General features: G+C 42.2%; 1 long non-coding RNA gene across 1 annotated transcript in view; it reads right to left on the reverse strand.

Moving 5' to 3' along the window:
• LOC123380373 overlaps positions 1 to 16100 on the reverse strand; it is a 63865-nt gene extending 47765 nt beyond the window's left edge. Inside the window, exon 1 of the long non-coding RNA XR_006586054.1 lies at positions 14906 to 16100. This is a non-coding gene — a long non-coding RNA (uncharacterized LOC123380373). The remainder of the gene's footprint in view (positions 1 to 14905) is intronic.
• Positions 16101 to 16382: the final 282 nt, after the last annotated feature.

The raw sequence follows: 16382 nt of genomic DNA on the forward strand, positions 1-16382 counted from the left end.
AGAACTGATATTAACGAAATTTTGATGATGTTTGAAGATCACGCGTTGATTCATTATAGATTGCAGTGACTACTGCATGCCAGGCAATGTTCTAGATGCTGGGGATTGTTGTAGTATGAACACACACACACACACACACACACACACATCCATCAGGCCCTCTTGTATTGTACATTCTAGCAGAGCAGGGACAAACAGTGAATAAATAAGTTGAATATGTAGTAAGTCTGATGGTGAGAAGTATTTGGAGAAAAATAAAGAAGGGAAGAGGGACCAGAAAAGCCAATGGGAAATGAACTTTTGCAAATGGCAAAATTACAGCAAGAAATAACAAAAGCACTGGACCTCTAAGCATATGTGTTACATATATATATATGTATATATTCATATATATATGTATATTCATATATATTCATATATATGTATATATGTATATGTGTATATATGTGTGTGTATATATGTATGTATACATATATGTATACATGTATGTGTATATGTATATATATGTATATGTGTATATATGTATATGTGTGTATATGTATGTATACATGTGTGTATACATGTATACATATATGTGCATATATGTATGTATACATATATGTGTATACATATGTGTATATATGTTTATATGTATATATGCATGTGTATATGTGTATATATGCGTATAAACATGTACATGTATGTGTACATACATGTACATATATGTATAAATTCATATATACATGTGTGTGCATATATGTATACATGTGTGTATACATACATATGTATACATATATGTGTATGTGTGTATACATATATGTGTATGTATGTGTGTAGATGTGTGTATATGTGTATATGTGTATGTATGTATATGTATATACATGTATATACATATATGTATATACATGTATATACATATACATGTATATATTCATATATTCATATATATACATGTGTCTGGTGTATGGACTGGACACACACACATACACACACACACACATATATACACACACACATATATATACACAGTGTTATATATGTATAAAGGTCCAGTCTATACACCATACACATGTATATATATGAATTTATATGGACTATTCTTTGTATACATATATATTTATAAAATAAGCCCATGGTGATTATTGTAATAATAATGACTATTTCTATTCAAATCTTTCCCGAAGGTGTAACAACTAAGCGTAGATACAACGACAAGCAGAAGCCAGGCTAATGACAACACCTAACACTTGCCGAGTATCAGGCATTCTACCAAGCAATTCCGTGCTTCCATGTTAATCTTCACAAGACTAAGAAAGAATTCGTGTTCCCTTTTAACCAGTAAGGATAAGAGAACAGCACCATGAAGCCATCGGCCTGAAGTCACAGAATTAGTGGCCCGGTTAGATGTGACTCTAGGCCCCAGGCTCTTGATACCAAACTGCCCTTTGCCCCAAAATCATCCTTATTTGAGAGATTTAAATACCCATCTCCAAGAAATATGAGAAACCCCCCATTTTCCACGAGATAGAGTATACCTTTGATGTTCCACTTACGGAGAAAATCCCATCACTTCACTCTAAATTACAGTAAATTACAAGTGTATCTTTCTGGGGTGAGATCGTACAGCATGGCACTGTTTTGAATTCTTCCTTAAGCTTCTCTGTGCAGAAAAACCAAAAATCTGTTGTCATTTATGAAGAGGAGACAAGACAGACCTGAAGAGTAAATGAACAGTGGGCTCAAGAGGAAAGAAACACAAGGTGGATTAGATGAAGGTCACTGGCAAAGATTTGGGGAAGACCGTAAGCCAAGACTGTCTGCTCCCTGCAGAGGACACCCTAAATTCTGGACCAGCCACTTGGAAATGAGAGTTGGGGTCCTAGGGAAGACGGAGTGAAAGTATGTGGGCTGGTACAAATTCACCCCTATTTGTAGCGGCAAATAGAAAAGTGAAACGCTTAAATTCCATGCTACGGCCAGGTACTTTAATTACATTTTTTTTTTAATTTTTTTTTCAACGTTTATTTATTTTTGGGACAGAGAGAGACAGAGCATGAACGGGGGAGGGGCAGAGAGAGAGAGGGAGACACAGAATCGGAAACAGGCTCCAGGCTCTGAGCCATCATCAGCCCAGAGCCCGACGCGGGGCTCCAACTCCCGGACCGCGAGATCGTGACCTGAGCTGAAGTCGGACGCTTAACCGACTGCGCCACCCAGGCGCCCCTAATTACATTTTAATTATTTAGATCCTGCTTTGTTCCAGAAATGATAAGACAAGCTAGATGTAGAAGAGAAAAAAGGAGAAAAATAAGGATACTACCATAAAACGGAGACAGGAATGAAGCCAATGCAAAAAGACATACGTGAAAGATCTCTACATCTACAGGGGACACGGTGGGGGAGGCGGGGTTCAAGTTTTGCTCTAAACTGGCTGGCTGTCAATCAAAGAGGAAAACCTGATCAGCTATACAACTCACAGTATCCAGAAGACAGAATATCTTGGAGGTCTCCCTATACAAGGAATTGGTATTAAAGATGCCTCTTCTCCCCCCAGAGCGAACCTCTCCAGCTGCAACAGAAGGCGGAAGAGGGTGAGCCCTGTTCTTCACGAAAAGGAAGATAGGATGGGGTGAAAAGAACGTGTGTTCCTTCCCTTCCAGATGATTCTGTTTGTTACAAGGACTAAATGGCGCCATGTTTGTGGGTGGTATCTGACCCATGGGAGAGGCTCAACAAAATGGTGTCCTTGATCACGAGGATGAAGCTAGAGAATATGAGATAGGTCAGGGGGGACTACTCGGGAGGCTCCTAGCTCACTCGTCGTTAAGTAATCTTGGCAAAGCCGCCCTATCCCTGAGCCTCATCTATAATAGTGGGACAACGTGATCGACTTCACGGGCTTAACGTAAAAATTAAATGCGTCCAAAAACGTTTTCAATGAAGGTATGTTCCACAAGGAGGGAACCATTGGCCGGCAGTCACGCTAAGGCAGCGAGGACAGAGCCACACACAACTGGTCCCTAGGGAATGCTTTCTTCCCGTGGTGATGAAGAGCGGGGTTGAGGTAAGACCTCTCTTCCTTTGCACTCTCTGCCCTGTCACCTGAAGACCTTCATCCATACGTCTCCCCCTGCTTTGAATAATCTTCCTCCACCGCCACCCTTCACCTGAAACCACCTACTCACCGCTCAGGGCTCAGCCTCAGACTCCCTTTCCCCAGAAGTCTTCCCTGCCTTTCCCAACTGGGCTCCATGAATTCCGATCCAGCTGCCCTACTTGTGTCTGGTGAGAACACGGTCTTATACTATTCAGTTTTCTTGTGCAGACCCATCCACGGGGCTGCAAACTCCTCGAAGGGAGGGAACTCATCTCTTCCCTCTCAACTGGGGCTGGAGCCCTGTTCCAGCACATAGAAGGCACTCGGCAAACACTGAGTTGTGTTGTGAGATAAGGAATATGGATTCAACACCTAGAAGGCTGGTCACGTGGCACTCGTTTTTCTGGGGGGGCTACGATGCTTAGCTGATTGTCATCCTTTCTTGCACTAACACGGTAGCGTCCAGGGCCTCTACTGGAATTATCAAGTGCTGGAAATTAATGGCTAAACCTACACTCGTTCAAGATTCAAAGCCCTCTTCTAGAAAGCTTAGCAACATTAAAAAAAAAAAAAAAAAAGGAGTTTAGATTTGAATTTTTCATCCCAGAGCATTTAGAAGGGATCGATAAATCAGTTCAACAAACATTTACCTTGAATCAAGTCCTTTTGCTTCAAGTTTTTTACATCTTTGTACAGTTCAAAAGAAATGTAATCCCTTATAGTCTCCCTTCATTTGTTCATAAAGCATTCATATGCTGGTTTGAATGAGCTTTTTAAGATGAAAAAAATTGCCCTTTCATTGAAGAAGTTGAAAGCAGTTTTTCCTCTTAAATATGGAGGTCGTTTTTTACTGACTGGAAACGTTAACACACCAAGATATTGCTGCCTCCTAATGCCAATATTGTTGCCTATGAATTGGGAGTATCAGATTTGACTAAATTCATTTTCCTATTATCTATCTATATTTTTAGGATACATCTAAATTTGCAGTGGGCCATTCCAAACTACTCAGCAAGTCAGCTATGTAAGCTTTCGGACAACGGTGAAATTTTCAGCAAATAGTGGAAAGCGAGTCAAGTTTGGGTCATTTACAGCAACAAACAGCCGCTGAATGGAAAAATAAAATCATTTGGGCTACTCAGTGCAGCTAACACCCAACATATGACCTTTCTTCACAGCCTTATAAATATCTTCTGCATCACGAGGACTGCCAGAATTGACGAGACTTTAAAACAAAGCTCTTTATAGACAATGAGCTATTATCCTCTAGGACTTAGCAAACTGGCTGTCAGCCAACCTTCTATTTGGATACTCCTGGAAGGATAAAATATGACAGTTAATTGGTTTATGTGAGAAGAGTAAAATATCTTAAACAAAAATATAGCCCATGCCAGTCAAATGTTATAGAAAGAGTATTTTCTCAGGAAGTCATGTCCACAGTATCAGACAGATAGAAACAGAATATCTTACATAATAGCTAGTAACGTATTTCCTTTGGTATTATGTCTCTCTCTCTCTCTCTCTCTCTCTCTCTCTCCCTTTACTTACTAGCTATGAACATGTACAATTCCTTCAACTGAACCAATCTTTCAGGGATCCCCAAACCACAGCAGTTGACAGATAAGAGATCCAATCTCATATATTCCTAGAATAAATTCCCTAAGGACTCTGTCCACTACCCCCACTGAGACTTCCATGCCTATTTCTTATGAAGCAGGAGCTAAATTACTATTCTGCAGTTGGGTTTGAACACACACACACACGCGGACACGCACATGCACGCGCGCGCGCACACACACACACACCTCAAAAGAGTATCTACGGTTTACTTGATTAAGGAACAACTTGTATAGTTTCCTGAATCTGCCCTAAAGGAGTGGAGTAAAATATCACTTGAATGAGCAGCGTCATGGAAAAGGTTCTAGAAGCCAAAGAAGGATTGCCTGGAAGCTTAGTGATCAAACTGAACAAGAGAAAGAAAAGAAAAGCCAGAAGGAAACCCTACTTACAGAAGGTGAATAGTGTGCTCGCTCAGTAGAGGAAGAGCACAGATATGGGTAGCAAGGTCAATGGGGAAGATGAGGCAAGGGTTAGGAAGTGTTGAATTGTCAATCCTAGAACGGCCAGTTGTGGACATGTGGTGAGGTGTTCCTTGGAGGAAAGTCCCATACATCTCACTGGGCATTGGTGGATAACAGCATTCCTAAGGCAGGCCATCTAGTTAGAACGTACTCTTTGGTCCCTGACACAGGGAGGACTCCGTGTGTGGTCACCTGTTGTCACTGTGATTCTGTGCTGGATGGCATGGTCCCTGCATCCCGTTCCAACTGGAAAAGTCCTCTTCTACTTGTAAGTTCAGACTTGCTGCTCTTCTCATTCAGCCCTCGCTGCCTCATCTGGCAAACAGATCAATATCTAACCTCCCTAGAGACCAAGGCCAGATACCAGGTTGAGGAACCATAGGAAGCATGGAGTTCAAGGCTGCCATGCCCCCTTTGGCGAGGGACTGGGATCAAACCAGAGCAAAAACCAGCTGAAAGCAGCTAATAATGTGTTTCCGGTGGGTGTTAGGCCTGGATGAAGAGGCAGAGGCAAGGAAGGTCTATAGCGGGGGACACGGAGTGTTCAGTAGGGTAGGCATGGTAAGGATGTCAAAGAGAAAGACGTTTTTTACTTCCAATCATTCTACTGTACACTTTCAAAAAACCTGAACATCACAGAGTTACCGATTATGGATAGGTATCCTCTGATTTGCAATCGGCTACAGGATAATGTTTTCCTAATTTGAAGAATATTCTTATTGGCTCAGAGAAACAAGATAATGGGTTTAATTTTCTGTACTTCCAATGGCCCCAGTTATTTCCAGTAAGGAATCCTAAATTAACCCAGGAGACATTCCAGGGTTTCTTTCGTTGGTAGCTATTCCCTTCCGCAGGCATTTGTTTCCCCAATAAGTCATGAGCTCTCCAACACCCAGGCACTTTACTTCTCTAAGCCCTTCTGGACTCAAAGACTTCTCAGATCCCTCCCCTCCGGCAAGCCATACATCTGGGAATATACTCTGTGTTTGGCCCGAGTATGTCTTTACGTAGGTATTTTATCTATCTTACTACAATAACAAGCACACGCCCCAGATGGGAAAACTATGCTGTGGAAAAACAAGGCTCTGTCAGCACAATGTCTGGGTGTGGCGAAAACAGGCAACCAGATTGTGTGCAAGTCAAAAAAAAAAAAAAAATTAGAAAAAAAAAGCGTTTTCTGATAAATAGCTCAAGCTAATGGAACACAGTTAAGAAAGAGAGCGTATCAGATATTCCACCGATTCAAATCTGTTATCACGTGGCTCAGACAGGGTAGCAAATATAAAATAAAATGAGATGCTCCCAGAGTGACTCCGTAGTAAAGCCTCGCTAATGTTACGGAGCCCACGTTCTCGTGTAGGTGGTTTTTCAATTTTCTCAACCCCGTAACATGTGGTCAAAACACTTCACTGCTTAGTCCTCTCGCTCCAAAATGAAATTCTGCATTATTCTGGAATGTGTTGTTTGCATTTGAGGAAATTCTGAGCCATCAAACGATTAGATTTGGATAAAATAAGAAGGGAAAAGAAACATCCCTCCTAATTATTTCCACTCTAGATGTGTCAAAAAGATAGTTGCAAAGAACATGGAAAATTTCATAATCCCCACTGTTACATAAACATTTTCTCATAGCTTGTTTCAGAGTTTGGAAGTGAACAGAAACTACTTCTCAGCCCCATTACATGATGGAAGAATCGCAGGCCCAAAGAAGTCAAGTAACTTGACCATCGTCCCGCAGCTCAAAACAGGGGCTTGGTTCTCTGGCTCTAGGTTTCTCTAAGACTATTCTGTCTGGCTTGACTCTTGTTTGGAATAAAATGCTAGGCAACAGAGCCCCCACAGGCAGCCTGTTGGCAGAAACCTGCTCCTGTTGGGGGTGAAAGTGTTGAACCCCAATTGCTAAGAATAGCTCAAAGCACCTTGGAAGGAGTGCTGGTTTCTAAAGAAATCCCCGCTTGGAGAATGTTCCTCCTTCTCCCCGGCCCATCTGTCGTTATGTGTCTCGGGCTATGCATCAGAGATCGTGCAATATATGGAAACATATTGAAGGTATTATATATGTCAGAGTCGTCTTCTCTCATATTTCCATTAAAAGCTCTCAGCTATGCCAAAACTTTCTCATTCCCAAATGAGGTACATTTCAGTAAATGAGATGATGGATAGAACTTAAAGAATCCTCTAAGGAAGAGACAGAGCTACAAAAAAGACAGGGAGAACTTGCCAAAAAAGAAAAAAAAATTACAGGCAATCTTAGAAGAATGGCTTTATTTCTCTGGTGATATACGGTCTTTTAAGGCCTAAAAAAAAACCCGCGATGTACAATTTCAATTCATGTCACTTTCCTCGCTTCTTTTTCTAAACTAGACCACGAAGATCAGAGGACCAAAGGGTGGACGGAAGTGAGTCTATGTGGGCACGTGGGAGTGTGGCCATTACGTGCATGGACGCTTTCATGATGGTGGGATCCCGTCTATTGGAAGGAATGGAAAGATTCAACAAACGTTCACTTCCAAATCTTTTTCAGCCTTAACTAACGGCCTCAGAGTTTTACGATATACATTTAAGCTTCAAAGAAAGTTTTTGCTTCGGGGAAGACCATTCTCCAACAAACACAGAGTTTTTTATTCACTGAACTCCCACTCGGTTTGGGACGCCACGTGAGGGACCGGAAAATCAGTTGCGACCGAGAGAGACCCAGTCCTGCCCTCATGGGGATTATATTCTACTGAGAAAGCCTCCGGGAGATCATGTCTTCAGGCCAGTTTGTAACCTATCTGTCAACAAGAGCCTGTCCTAGAGACGGGATGTAGTAGCTGGCCTACTCACATCTCTCGGTCTCTAGATCACCTCAACACCCACCACGTGGAATCTTCCCGAGGCCTGAGTCTCTCTGTTGACAACCCAACCGCCAGAAAAGAGCAGCATAAACTATGTGGGTCATTCCTCTTCCCATTCACCTGAAATGGCTCTTGCCACAAATGCCTTAGTAATTACTAACCCCTGGTTACTGTGCAGTTTTTCCTCTGGCTTGATCTTACTCTGTCATCCTCTAATGACACCTTCCTTTGCATACACCCAGCACTGTGGTGGTACCTCCACCGAGTACACGCTCAGTAAATACAATTTAGGATCCAAAAATTAGATGACACAAAGAAACAGAAATGGCAGCTTTTATATTCGAGATGTGAGATGCGCTCCATTTTTTAAACCGTCCCTTCTTCTGGATGGCACAACTAACACTATTAAAACAAACACATGCGACACGCTGTTACACGAGCAATCGCTTTGTTACTCTGGAACTCGCCACTCTGCTCATCTGATGACTCTTTACCCCCCACCTTGATCCTCGAATTCAATGGCTTTCTACTGGAGATGTCACCAGTGCTCCTTTGAGCATATCAACGTGTGTGTGGTTTGTTTACCGACCCTCCAAGGATGCTTAGAACGCAGCCATAGACAGAGCACCCGAAATGCTAACAAAACCAAAATTGGTCCTCCCGGTTTAGTTTGAAGGCACCAGAAGATATTTGCTGGTTGTATTCATACTTTTCAAACCTTCCTCTGGTTCTAGAACCTGTCTTCCTCTCACACCTTCCTGAAGTGTTCTGACCTCTCCCCCGGGTGTGTGAAGGTCAGATACCTAATCTCCCCTTCTCTCTCTCACTAGCCTTTATGACATGACTTTTGTGCAAATAATCAACTGACCACATAACCCGAAGTTCAGCGCCCTCTGTACTTGATGGAAGGGCCAGTAGTCTATCCAATTCATACCTATCTTCAATAAACCAACTTCTCACGGTCATAACCCTATTTTATATTGAAGCAGAAGTTGTCCTAATTAACACTACCGCTGGATGAATTTAGCCTGACTCAGGGTCTGTGAGTTTAATTTAATTTTTTTCTTGCTACTACACTAATAGAGATAGAGACAAAATTACATCATTTTAAAAATGCCTCAGTATTCCTTTCATTTTTCATTCTGGAAATAAGTAAATGGTTTTAAACCATTCTTTTTTTTTTTTTAATTTTTTTTTTCAACGTTTATTTATTTTTGGGACAGAGAGAGACAGAGCATGAACAGGGGAGGGGCAGAGAGAGAGGGACACACAGAATCGGAAACAGGCTCCAGGCTCTGAGCCATCAGCCCAGAGCCCGACGCGGGGCTCGAACTCATGGACCGTGAGATCGTGACCTGGCTGAAGTCGGACGCTCAACCGACTGCGCCACCCAGGCGCCCCAAGACAAAGTTACATCATTTTAAAAATGCCTCAGTATTCCTTTCATTTTTCATTCTGGAAATAAGTAAATGGTTTTAAACCATTCTTCATTCTGAGTTCCAAAGACCTTGGCTGACCATCCTCAGATCGACACAGCACCCTCCTAGCTGTTCGTTCTTCCAAAGAATTCAGACAGGTTTCTTCCTCCTAAGACAGCAGTAACAACATTCCTTTCCTACCTGGGGGTGGGGAGAAGGAGGGGGCTGCAAATTCTAAAAAGTTTCAAAACCATCATCTTTCATATGGAAAAGTCATCATTACACCTGTTTTATACATAAGAAAGCTGATTTCAAGTTCAAAGACGTGCTCAAATTAAAGTCGCCGGAAAGTGACGTACAAGGAGGCAATCCCAGGTCTTTCCACATCTCAGTCCAGAGACCTTCCCACCCCACACAGTCCTCTCTCCACGCTCTCTTGGTCCGCCTCTGGTGTTCAGAACAGGCTTTCTCCCTAACACACAGGATCCTGAGGAAAAGAAAGCATCTTCCTTTCTTCCCTGTAGACTGACCACCTCTCGGAATTCCTTTCAAATTTGGAGGAAGAAGACATATCTAAAGCAAAGACCTAAGGGGATTTTTTTTTTCCTACACGTGCCTTCTTAAGAATTCTACTTCCTGGGAAATAGTAACCATTTCTCAAATGCCATCCAGTGCTTGGCATAGGTGTGAAGGTTCGACGTAATTTATACTCACTGAGGAATAAAACCTCGGACACTATGTTGCTAGGGGAGATGGTGTTAGGATGGAAGGCAGACCTCAGAATCTCCTGTCTCATCACTAGGCACCTGCCCAACTGGGCTACAAAAATTCCAGCATTCTCGGCTGTCTGATGTACTCCCACACTGTAAAGAAAAGCCCTGAGCCAGAGTCGGTAGCACCTGCACACTGATTGCTTCCCTGGAAGCAGCCACACTCCCCACTCGACCTCAAGATCTCTCCCTCTAACAGGTCACACCGCAGAAACGCTCCTGATCAAAGAGCGGAAACTCCGATTCGTGATTGCGTCTCATTCATTTCTGGGTCTTTAGGGCCTTGCTCAGTGCCTAAAATACATATAATTGAAATTAAACCTTGTGGGAAGAACATTACAATTTAACTTTCTTGGCCAAAAGTTTTCTGCCTCAGGCGAATTAGGCCACCACCTATTACCTGGCCAGTACAGGGCTTCCTTCGGTCTGAGACCCTGAGCCCATCACATAATAAAACCCACTCAAACCAACATAGGGACACAGACCATCCTAGATGATAAGAAACATAAGAGTTCTGATGACCAAATGCACCGGGTAGACCTTGTTTGTATCTTGATTCAAACAAATTAACTGAAAAAGCCACTTGGGGACAAATGGGAAAATTTGAATATGGATGGGATATGTCAAAGAAAGATTATTGTGGGTGGGATGGCTTTGTGTTATGTAAAAAAAATACACTTTCTAAATTTTTTTTAACATTTATTTATTTTTGAGAGAGAGAGAGAGCACAAGCAGGAGAGGGGCAGAGAGAGACACACACACAGAATCCGAAGCAGGCTCCAGGCTCTCAGCATAGAGCCTGACGTGGGGCTCGAACCCACAAACTGTGAGATCATGACCTGAGCCGAAGTCAGATGTTTAAGTGACTGGGCCAGCCAGACACCCCAAGAAAATACACTTTGTAAATGCTATGATATCTGGGATTTCCTTCAAAATACTTTAACCAAGAAAAAAAAAAGGTTAAAATCTAAATGATTGATAGATTATGGATATACGGTAGACTATTCTCTTTACTTTTAAGCCCGTTTGGGATTTTCTTTTTTTTTTTTTTTATTAATTTTTTTTTCAACATTTTTTTTTTTTTTTTTTTTGGGACAGAGAGAGACAGAGCATGAACGGGGGAGGGGCAGAGAGAGAGAGGGAGACACAGAATCGGAAACAGGCTCCAGGCTCTGAGCCATCAGCTCAGAGCCTGACGCGGGGCTCGAACTCCCGGACCGCGAGATCGTGACCTGGCTGAAGTCGGACGTTTAACCGACTGCGCCACCCAGGCACCCCTGGGATTTTTCTTAATAAGCAACTTTTACATGAATGCAAAGCAGTCACTCATTACAACGTGACAATATTCTGCCTTTACTGACAAAAGCACTATTTTCATATATGATCCAACAAATATGCACACATAATTCTCACATACTCTCTTGGAAATAACTGGTGTTTCTAGATATTTCACATGCAAGTTCACTGAAGTGGAAATTTCGATAGCAAGAGCAATTAAATGTGTTTTTAGGGGCGCCTGGGTGACTCGGTCGGCTGAGCATCCGACTGGCTCAGGTCACGATCTCACGGTTTGTGAGTTCGAGCCCCACGTCGGGCTCTGTGCTGACAGCTCAGAGCCTGGAGCCTGCTTCGGATTCTGGGTCTCTCCATCTCTCGGCCCCTCCCCTGCTCATGCTCTGTGTCTCTCTGTCTCTCAATAATAAATAAACGTTAAAAAAAATTTTAATGTGTTTTTGGTATGTACGGAAATAAAATATAAAGTTTGTATCGTTCTACTGCAAGAATGTCTCCTCCAATCTGCTTTAATCAATCAGTGTATACCACTGACCGATTTCAGACCAGCTAGACTGCAAACAAATTCACTCCCTCAAAAAAAAAAAAAAAAAAAAAAACCCAAATCAACAATTCCCCGATCACATGCCAGTCACACAGACAGCTGGTCTGCCATTGCAGAACCACTGGAACTTTAAGTATTGCTTTCATTAGATTTAGGAAACATTTAGGGTTCTTCCCGTGAATCAGACACTATTCTATGCCCTTCCCAAATCATAACTCGTTGCATTACTAACAGTAACCCTTGAGGTAAATGCTATTTTGATCTCCCAGTTTACAGATGAGCAAACTGAAGTACCGAGAGGCTAAATATCAGAGATTTTAGCGGAAGAGTTGGGATTTGAAGCCAGGTAGCCTGGCTTCCAGAGTCAGCACTTAAGCACGGTGGCATGGTGCCTCTCATTAGAGTGATTAATAGTCACTGATGGGCTACTTTTTAAATAAAAGTGAAAGATCACCCAATCTTAGCAACCTACAATAATTTCTTAAACATCCACGAATTGTAGGGAACATAACAGAGGCAGAATCGGAATCGGGTATCCTAAGATAGGATCCACTGTCTTTTAGAGAACTGAACTTCCTCAAGTATACGACTTCTCTCCAGGGCTCCCCAGCCCTAGAACCACATTGACCTTCACTCTTGTCCCTTTCTCTCCAGGCTGTTTTCCTCTCCCTGTCTGGCCAGTGAACTCCTATTTGGAAAACCAGCCCTATCAGCATTGCCCCTCATGATCTGACCCCAACTTTGGACTGGAGACATTGGTCTCACCTTCCTCTGCATTTCTGTAGTCCTAGCTCCCCATTATATCATAGCTCGCATGGCGTTTCAGGTGGCTGGTTTTCACCCCCATCTCACAGTAGTTTAGGGGATCCTCAGAAAGAGAACCCATCTTCACCTTCATTGTTACTGGCATCTGGTAAACCTCCTGGCTTGGAGTAGGGCCTTGGCAAATATTTATTTGTTCACTCTGTCTTGCAGTACATCAGGGTCATCTGACTACCCTGCGGATATTTCTGCCCTAACGCTTTAAGAACCTTGACCATGACTCTGTGTATCGAGCTTATTTTCACCATCAGGCTAAGCTCCTTGGGGACAAGGGAGGATGGCACTACTTTCTTGGGTCTCTCACAGCACCTACCACAGTGTCTTGCTCATGGTCACTGTTCAAAGTAACTAATTACCAACATTAATTACTGTTCCCCTATAGATATCAGAAGTGCGAATGGCTAAAGGTCCAGTTGGTGGGATGATAGACAAAATATTGGTGACATTTTTCTAAAGAAAAAATGAGGCCTTTAGCCCAAGAATGGGACGTCAAGCCTCTGGAAGGGGATTTGCAGCCATCTTGACACTTGTCTCCTTCGGTCATGGCTGCCGCCCTTTAGAATTTTTTCAGTTGAACTGAGATGAGAGGCCACAGGTATAAGCAGGAGCCTTTTTCTTCGTGAGAACACAACCACATAAAAATAAGCACAAAAGATTATCTTGGGAGATGATGATACCAAAAAACGAAGAGTATGTGGAAAAACCACTTACAGCGCAGCTGCTCTAGGATTGGGCTCAAATGAAACCCGGTCAAATCCTAACCACTATCTGAAATCAACAGTCTTGTCATTTCTTGGTGCTCAAGATACAGCAGAACAGAAAGCAAAATGGGGAGGGGGAGAGATCATAATTCATTCAGGCTGTGGTTCATTTCCGTACCGAACGTAACCACCAGAGTGAACTGTAGTTTTGAGAAAATATGTATTAGCCCTTCCCCTAGGGGACCCTCTAACTGCCTCTCACCCCTGAAAAACACAAAAGATACTTAATCTGACGAGAAGGACGCCTCGAACACTTAAGGTAAGTTACATCAGAATTTGACTTGGTGATAAATAATTCAGAACGCTTTTTTTTTTCATTTAAAAATACGTTAAAACATTGTCTCTCCAGAACTACAGTCCTGACCTATGCAACCCAGTGGCCCCCAGCCACATGAAACGCAGCTGATATCCGATGTGCGGCCAGTCCAAACAGATGTGTCGTTGAGTGTCAAACAAACACACATCGAAACTCACTGATTGGGTTAAAAAATGTAAAAATGCCCCATTCACTTTTTGCATCGATTACATATTGAAGTGATAACATTTTTGGATACACTGGGTTAAATGAAATGTATTACTAAAATCCATTTCGCTTACTTAGCCTTACTTTTTTTAATGTGGTTACCATAAAATTTAACAAAACACACATGGCTCACATTAGTTGCTTGTGTTATATGCCTATTGGGCAAGGCTACTATAAACTACAAGCCAGCAGAAACCAAATCAGACATAGCTTATGCTATAAATTGTCTTCCCTGAACCCCTTCCCCCACCCACGTGCAGCTAGAACGGTCTAGGAGCTGCTTTAAGTGTGTGGAATGCAATTCACCGCCGCAGAAACTGGGAAAATCATAGCCAAGTCTAAATGGAACTAAGTTGCTACAGCGCAGAGAACGCAAAAAGAAATAGAAAATTCTGAAGCCATTCCCTTCTGACCCTGGAAATCAGAGACACGGAGGCCACTGAAGACCCGTGCTCAGACAAAGACCACCTCTTCCCAGCTCAACTGTACCATATTCAGCTCACTGACAAGGAACCCCCCGCCCCCTCCAAGGCATTCTTCTAGTTACCTGTCCTCAGGAGACACTAAAGCATTACAAAGCTTGGTAATGGGAGACAGACATTCCTTCTGTTACCACAGTTGGGTAGTTGCTAAAGGTCATTGATATCTGCAGTAAATTTCCACTGGCTCTGTATGGAAGGAATGGTAGTCTTTGGTCCTTTCAAACGAGGAGGTATCATTTATTTCTTATGTTTCCATTAAAAGCACAAGAGGGGAAGTCCCAGAGGGAATCATACTTACGAAACAGAAAGCGATTATCTTTCTTTTTACTCCCAACTTCCAAGACGAGGAGGAAAATTCATTGATGAGTATTTATTAACTAATGAGGAAAGAGCACTTCAAAAAGGAAAATGGCTCTGAAATGCACTACATTATCCTGATTGCAGAAAATGGAGACTGAAGAGAAAGGGCACTCTATAAAATGTCCTCTGCGATTGGATCCGTCTCTCATGGGCCTCTCAGATTCCTTTGTCCCTCCCACGATAATAACTTGTCTTCATGGCCATAGCCAAGAACACATTCTTTGTTTGGTTACATAAGCTTCTAAAAATAGCAATTTATCATGGAAATGCTAAATGACCCTTGAAGATAGTGTTTTGATGGGCTATTAAGTTATTGCAGTGCGTTATCTTTTGATACGTATTATAATTAAAGATAAAAATCATTTTTGAGGCTTTTCTAACCTTAAAAGTACGTCAATTTCACGCTTTGGGCATTTTTATCTTAAAAAACACGAAGAAAAGTTTCCCCGTGGTCAAAATAGATATGGAAATGAATGTTTTCCTCATTAATGAGATTTAATGGGGAAAAAAAAAGAAGGCTAATTCAAAGTATAATTTTTTTTTTCCTGTCTGTCTAGCAAGGTTTGATAAATGAATTCAAAGTAAAAGAACCAGAGGAATTAGCTGGCAGAATATTTAAAGGGAACCTAACAATGCACTGCCCGTTTCTTAAACCTAGCACTGTCAAACTCTGAGTCCCAAGAAATAATCTAATTGGTGTCTCGCTGAGACCAGAGAGGTTAAGCTGCCTGCCAAAGTTGCACAGCCAGGTTGCAGTCCTCCGTCCGGGATCACATATTCATTACCATTCTCCGGGACACCAAGTGAATAAATGAAAACAGCACCTAAAACAGAACTTGAGGACTCGTGGAGGTACAGAAAACCAAGACGACGCTACTGCCTTCAGAAAAAAATGTAGAGAAGTCGAGGAGACCTTTCTTCACAAAACTCACCCAATGATCAAGACCATGTAAAGAGCCAGAAAGCTTTCCTATATAGTAAACTTATTCAGGTGTGGGTTTTCTGCAGAATTCTTTTCACTGACGTTAAAGGCGCATAAAATGCACCTAAAATTAACCACTTTCTTTTTGGCTGTTTATCTTATTTGTGTGTGTGTGGTTTTTTTAAGTTCATTTTTTTTTTTTAAGTTCATTTTAAGTTCATTCTTGGGGCTGCCGAGAGAGAAGGAGAGAAAACCCCAAGCAGGCTCTGCAGTTTCAGCCCAGAGCCTGATGTGGGGCTTGATCTTATGAACCATGAGATCATGACCTGCGCCAAACTCGGATGCTTAACCGACTGAGCCACCCAGGCGCCCCTGAAATTAACCATATGCAAGTGAACGCTTCTGTGATATTTAGTACATTCTCCATGTGGTGCTGTATCAGATTCGAATACATTTTGATCATCCCCAAAGAAAGCCCCATGCCCACTATGCT

This window comes from Felis catus, chromosome D1 (assembly GCF_018350175.1).
Source record: "Felis catus isolate Fca126 chromosome D1, F.catus_Fca126_mat1.0, whole genome shotgun sequence".
Classification (NCBI taxonomy): Eukaryota; Metazoa; Chordata; class Mammalia; order Carnivora; family Felidae; genus Felis; species Felis catus.